Genomic DNA, 7,440 nt, shown 5'->3' with positions numbered 1-7,440 from the left:
GAGCAAGTCACACATTTCCTGGGTGGCTACAGCACACGTACACACACACTGGAAAAGCACTTAGGAACTGGATGTTGGCACTCACCTCTGTGACAGAACTTCCACTTGCGAGTTTCAGCCTGAAGAGAAAGGAAAATTGCATCTTAAACCCCACCCCATGCTATCCCAGCCTCCTTCTTAGACTAGCTACCAGAGGCCAGCTGGGAAGAAAGGAAACATGGTTTAGTGTTTGATAGGAATGGTTGGACTCGATGATCCATGAGGTCTTTTCCAGCCTGGTGATTCTATGATTCTATGAAAGCAGCCTGCCTCACAACTACATTTGCAACAGAACAAGTTGGAAACACGCTTCCGACAGGAAAAGTCTGATGCCACTTCAGGGCACAGAAGTACAAATAGGTTCATTTATAAACTCCTGACCTGCCCTGGCTTGTCTCTGTTGAGATTAAATGCTTTTGCTAGACGGTTCACAGAGAATAAAAAAAAGTGTCGTGGCTGATCAAAAGCGATGTCCTAGGCTGGCACAGGGCCCCCTTCTTGTCACTTTGGTTGCTCTTCCATGGGTGGTGAACCTCGTGTCCCCAAATAAACCAGACACTGCCCTCCGCCCTGGGTGCTCTCAAAAGCTGGCTGCCTCCTTACGTGGCAGAGGCAGCAGCAGTGATGTTTCTTCCAAGAACACAGCATCCTGATGAAACACGCAGGCAGTTTATATAGACTCTCCCACGCAGCTTCTCCTGGAGAGGACAGCTCTTGTTCAAGGCTGCCTGGAACCACACCTACACGCAAGCTGGGCAAGAAAAGAAAGCACCATTGGGGATCTCATCTGGTGAGGGCAGACTTGGATTTCTGAGCTACCCAGGTGTTACAAACCCAGGGGCCAGCCCAGGACCATGCATTAATTGGCTACATGTCACCTGGGTGTTAGATACCCAAGTGACACATCTGTTTACCAGGAGAGTTACTTATTTAACATGAAACATTGAGCAGAAAGAGTCTCTCAAACACCAGACCTCTTCACAGTGTCAAGAATGAGCTGTCCCAACCCCAGCTTTTGTTAATTGGGATGGGATAGTAAGTACTTTGGGGGTGAATCTCCAGGTGAGGTCTCACCTACAGCAAGGATGGTGAAAAGGAGAGGAATACTTGAGCTGAGAGCAGAGGGATATCAGCATGAAACCGGTAACGGTCACTAGGTGAACCTCTAAGGTTAAAGAGTCCCTATAACTGCCAGCAGAAGAGCAGGAAGATCACTTCAGTCTTCTGTCTTTAGTCTCTTCCCACAATTATCAACCATTCCACTGTCACTGCTGGGGTTCCTGGCTTAACAGAGACTTGCTCCAGTGCCAAATGACTGTCATGCTCCAAGCCAAGCAAGCTACTACAAAACTTTCTTGTTCCCACTGTGCTGGGGGAAATGATAGTCCTTGATGTCCAGCTATTTGACAAGACTACAGACCTTTGGCAGTGCATTTACATCCTGCTGCTGAGCTGTACCTGCGCTGCATCTGTTTCCTGGGAAGGAACAAGACATTCAGGCAAACTGCAAGCTGTCTTGACAGGTGCTTTTCTTGGAAAACTAGTTTTCTTCAAGTAACGCAGCTTGCAAGTCGTATCAAGACTTGGTTGCATGTAGGAGAAGCTCTGGCCAGCAGGTATCACTTTCTCCTTTGCAGGTAGAAAAAGCACCTGACACCCAGAGGATGCACTGCCCCATGGGCTGGGTTGGGAAGCAACTAGGAATTCAGTGTCCCCTTTCAGATGCAAGGTTATTCCAAGTCCCTGCTATACACAGTGACTCTCAGAGCAGCACAGGAACTGAACTTCAGGAATGCTGGTCCAACAGCCAATCAGCAATGTAAATTCAGCTTATCCTCTGTAGGCTCTTCTGTGTCTGACCCACAAAGCCATCCACACATGCAGTGGATGAGCTTTCAAATCAGGAGGAGCTTTGCTACAGGACTACGACCAGACTCCTCAACAGTTCTATGTAGATCTTGAACTCAACAAGCAGGAAGGAGGCTACCAGGAGTTCCTCATTTCAGGTAAGAAGTTCTGCCATGCCATTTGCACCTGAACGATACTGAAACCGGCTTTGGGCCCAAGAGGACGGCCAAGACACTTCTACATAGCGAAGAAATTAAAAAGCGAGGCGAAGCCATGAGCGCTCCTGAAGGAACACACATTTTTGTGCTCTAGCAGACATTAAAACCTGTACCTGACCACATGGCCACATGATGGCACCACAGCTTTGGGGAGTGAGGACACATCACTGCTTCGGAGTCAGGATTAAAACCCTCTTAACAACACAAGTAGCATCGTTCTCAAACTGCACCAGCAGAAAGCCCCATCTGTGTTGTGTAGATGGAATAACAAAACCCATAAAAGGGAGCTGAAAGAATTTGAACAACAGTGTTATCGCAGCCACTGTGAAACAAATAACTCAAGCTTCCTTTTAAAAATGTGTTTCTTCTGGGCTTGGATTTATAAGGAATAATAATAATTAAAAAAAAAAAAAGCTAGCCAAAGGAAAAGTGTGGTACTGAAGCAGAGATCTGATGGTTTATCCAACCAAAGCCATAATGATATATGAGCTGAGTCCAGAAGTTTGTTTCCTCACAAGCAGCACTGAACATTTAATTCTTAATTAGCTCCCATCAGTTAAAAAGAGGATCTTAAAATGTGAAGAACTTCAAAACGGATCAGGTGCAGTGTTAAGGGTGCAGGCCAAACCCATCTAGTGCTCTAGGTAGAAAAATTACACAAATTAGTCAACTGCCTTAGTGCAGAACACGTATAAGAAAAGTGTGTTCTAATGAGCTGGGATTGTTTAGCCTGGAGAAGAGGAGGCTGAGGGGAGACCTCATTGCTCTCTACAACTACCTGAAAGGAGGTTGTAGAGAGGAGGGTGCTGGCCTCTTCTCCCAAGTGACAGGGGACAGGACAAGAGGGAAAGGCCTCAAGCTCCGCCAGGGGAGGTTCAGGCTGGACATTAGGAAAAAATTTTTCACAGAAAGGGTCATTGGGCACTGGCACAGGCTGCCCAGGGAGGTGGTTGAGTCCCCATCCCTGGAGGTGTTTAAGGCACGGGTGGACGAGGTGCTAAGGGACATGGTTTAGTGTTTGATAGGAATGGTTGGACTCGATGATCCAGTGTGTCTCTTCCAACCTGGTTATGCTATGATTCTATGAAATAAAGAGAAAAGGGGGTAAGTGTGGTTTGTCTGAAATGCCGCTCTCTAGGATCACACACAGCTGAGGTGCTGGGTGTTATCAAGTCAGCAAGGTCACTGATCAGCAGCCAGAGGCTCTAACATTGCCCACATTCTTGCTGGTCCTGTGGTTATTTAAACTCCTGAACATCCACGCTGAAGGTGTCAGGTTTTCTAGCAACAGCTCTCAGGGAATTCCCACCACCTGCCCCTCATGCACCTAAAAAAGGGTGGGGCCTTCCTAGAGTGTTCCAGCTCTACTGGATTCAAACCAGGATCCAGAATAAAGGAGTTTGTAGGAGGGGAAATGCGTTTGTTAATCCATGGCTCAAAGAATCTCAAGATAAGGCATCTTGTATTTTCCTTCAAGTCATTGCTTACTGTAGGCAGCTGTCAGCCATCAAAAAAAAAAAGGTATGGAGAGCTGTTCTTGCAATGCTCCTTACCTGCACAGAGCAGGTGTGACAGATCACCTAGCATGGCTACAGCTCCAACTGTGAGCCCCACCCCGGCCTCTAGGAAAGCTGAAAGGGTAGTTGCTGGTCTGCAAGAGAGTAAACCAGAATACACCAGGAAGGAGATTGCAGAAGACAAGACTGAAATGTTTTCTGAAACAGCTATGTTCTACCCAAAAGAGGGGAAAGACATTTAAAATCCAGTGCAGGTAGTGTTGCTTCTGCTGTCTGTGTCCAGAGCATTTTGGGGAGGGAAGGAAAAAAAATCAAGGTTGATCTTCCATTTAGGTACAACTTGGGTACCACCTGGCCAACAGCTCTGGATCAATGCAGATGACGATGAAATCTTAGCACAAGCAAGATCAGTCATGACAGCTTTTGTCTCCAACTCTCCTGCATGAAGAAACAGCCGATAGTAAAATAATTATTGAAAGATGAAGAGCAACTATGGACTTTAATATTAGACACTGAAGACACTAGAACCAAACCTGCATACTACTGAGGGTTTGACTCAACCATGTTTAGTGAAAAGGATTGCTTTCCATCATTCATGACATTTCTACCAGGAAGGACTAAGTATATTCTAACACCAAATGCTACTCAGGACTTATGTTCTAAGAGCTAGTTGAATATATCTCCCCAAGTTCCTCAGGAGAAGATCTGGTAATACACCAAGTGTCTTGAAACACAGCAGGTTCTGAAAACAAAGTTACCTCATCTACCTTAGAAAAATCACTTTTTGTTTTTTGCTCCTTGCCTTATTTTTCTTTTCCTGCTCCCAGGAGAACCTATACGTGCACACTTACATGCACCGGGACAGGGAGAAGAGTGAAGTCCAAGATGTTCTAGGATCTGTCTAAAGGCATTAGGAATACAGGGCAGCATCTGACACTAGTCTGGCTGGGTGTCAGAGGCCAACAGTTGGTCAATCATCAGTCACAAGTGTTACTACTAGAGTAGCAACCTAAACATTAAAGAAACCTACATGCTAGTGCCAGCTATGCCTGTCCAAAATGTCTAGTGACACAGATCACTAAAAATAGATGGGTCTGAGTCCACGTAGGCCATTCTCAGAAGACAAACTGACACACACGTATTTATGTAAGATGTGTCAGTGAGTCACACACTTCAATACTAGGAAATCTCCTTAACAGAGCTAGTGTCCTATTAAATAACAAACAAAAGGTGCATCTTGACCTGTTCTCAAAGCTTTGTCCCCAGCGTTCTGCCAGAGCAGTTCACCTGAACAGAATTCCTTCCCGGCTATTTGATAAGGTCAGTCCAACACAGAAAAGAAAAACCTCAGACTATGCCTGGCACTGCACCAGCACAAGCAAGTGTAACAGAGCCACCTCACACAGCTGTACGTAACGTTGGAATGAGCCCAGGCACATACATCCTTTTAACTCACAGTTGTAAGATAAGCCTTCACATTCATCACAGGATAACGAGACTACAGAAAACGTTATCTCTAAACATGAAAACAGTTTCTGAAAGAAAACCCCAACACCAACCCCAAACCAAAATCCACCTACCTTCCACAGAACTCTAAAACTGAGAGAAGCCTCCCATTGCTGTAGTTCAGCTAAATGTGGCGATAAAAACCCAAACACAACAGGGTTTATTCTACTTTCATGCCATGTGGGCCACGCACGGTCCCTGCGCATGGCACATCTTCCCTGTATCATCAGTCTTGGCTGTGGCTTGAGTGTTTCAGCGTGTGACACCCACACATCACGAAGATATATCACCCAAGGCTCATCAGCTTTCAGCAAATCCACCCAGAAAGCAAAAGCAGGTATATCAGTAACACCTCCTACTCACAAATATCCTAACCAGCAAAACTAGCTCATGTCAACTTTGAAATCTCAGTTTTGAAATGCATCTACAGAAGCAACGTAACATAAATCTAAAATGGATACACATTTTCTTGCAATTTGGCTGTCTGGTCTCAGGCCAGTGGTATTCATCATCAATTCAACTGTTAGTACAATATGCAACTTGATTATTAAGAAGAGCATCAGTCCATTTCCTTAGAAAATCTAGACTTTTATTATACATACTGTATTACACTGAAAATACGTACCCAAAGACAGAATATTTTGAATTTACAACTGTACAAAAAAAACAATAGAAAACATAAGGGCTATGCTCTAGCTGTAACATTTTACAAAATGACAGTTCTTGTTAAAGGCACCAGATTCCCAGAGGGCTCTGGCTTAACATTTTTTAGTCTTTTTTTTTTTTTTTCCCAGTCAGATCTTACTACAAAACTGTGATTCAATTTTAACCTGTATAATGTCCAAGTCTGAAGCTTATTTCATCTAGACAAGTGGTCTGCACTTTGACACAACTTAGAGAAAAGTGACCAATTTCACACAGAGGTGTCATGCAACTACCAAAGGCTCTTCCCGATTGCATCCAGCTTCCTATGGTATTTAATGCAAAGATTAAATGGCAAAGCTGCCAGTGAAAAAAACAAGTTAAACCACAAAATACTGGCCCAACACTAGTGTTAACCATACTAAGCCTAGACTGTTTTGTATGAAGGTAACTACAGATCAGTAGAGTAGGAAAAATGTTCTGTCTAAAAGGAAGATGTAGTCTATGATCCAAACTCTTGCTCAGCATCCTCCTTGGCCTCACCTTTTTCATTACACTCACTTCATTCTTTCTGGTCCTCACAGCATTCATGAAAGAAAACTGAGTTTAAGGAAACCTAGCACTTTTTTGTGGGGCAAGACATTAAGGAAGCATGGATATGCATGCATGAGTTCTTTCTCCCCCAAGAACAAAAAATTTGGACCACAAGCCACTTCCAGGGCAAGAGAAGCTGGAACATCCTACCTGGCTGGGGTGCAGTGATGCACTTCTGAAGTGTGGGCTTGCTAGTTCTTAAAACTTCATGCTTGGATAAGGGAAAGGGGGAAAGACACAAAGCTTTAAGTAAACTCTGAACTACTACTCTGGTCAATTTGTCAGCACATCTGCAAATCATTCTAGAGTCAACAAATGTTTTTGTTTAACCTCACTGCACTCACAGAGCTTCCCTGAATGGAATCCAGCTAATGTCCAAGTGACCAAACATTCAAGACAAAAAATATTAAAGTTCCAGGGCCAGATTTTGTTCCGCATGCAACAATTCCATTATATGAAATTTAAATTTTGCTGTTGCCCTTTCTGAATTGTCAGGCATTATCCCTACTTTCATACCACTGGTTCAGTGATTTCATTCTTGTAGTTTTACTTTTTACTGTATAATTTTAACATTGCAAAAAAAAAAATTCCCTTTAAGTATTTTAAAAAACCTTTCTAGATTCACAGATCAAGCTGAAGTGATGCTCTGGTATTGAGGGTCATAAAGTCACTTCAAATATATATTTTTTTTCAGTGTTAAATTGTCTCATCCTAATGACTTAACAGAATTAAAAATACACTATGCTTTTATGTAAAATTTCAATTTATTGCATATGACTGACTTTAGACAAAGAGGCCTGGAGATGGTCTTTGTTATTCAGCAAATACAAATAGGCAGCAGTATGGCTAAGCTTCCTAATCACTACTGCACTCAGATGACTCCACTGCATTCTGGAAAGGCTTCTTGAAGAGGAGCAAGAGAGCCGTCTGCATTCTGACGGCACAGGTCTGAAGGACTTCTGTGGACTAACAATGTCCAGCGAGGGACCCCCATCAATCTCAAGTAAGCCAAAGGAGCCACCACACAGCAGCTCCTGATCACTACTGAATTGCAGAGTCTTGAGTCAGCAATTGAC

The sequence above is a fragment of the Phaenicophaeus curvirostris genome, chromosome 4 (assembly GCF_032191515.1).
Source record: "Phaenicophaeus curvirostris isolate KB17595 chromosome 4, BPBGC_Pcur_1.0, whole genome shotgun sequence".
NCBI lineage: Eukaryota > Metazoa > Chordata > Aves > Cuculiformes > Cuculidae > Phaenicophaeus > Phaenicophaeus curvirostris.
Note: the sequence above shows the minus strand (reverse complement) of the source record.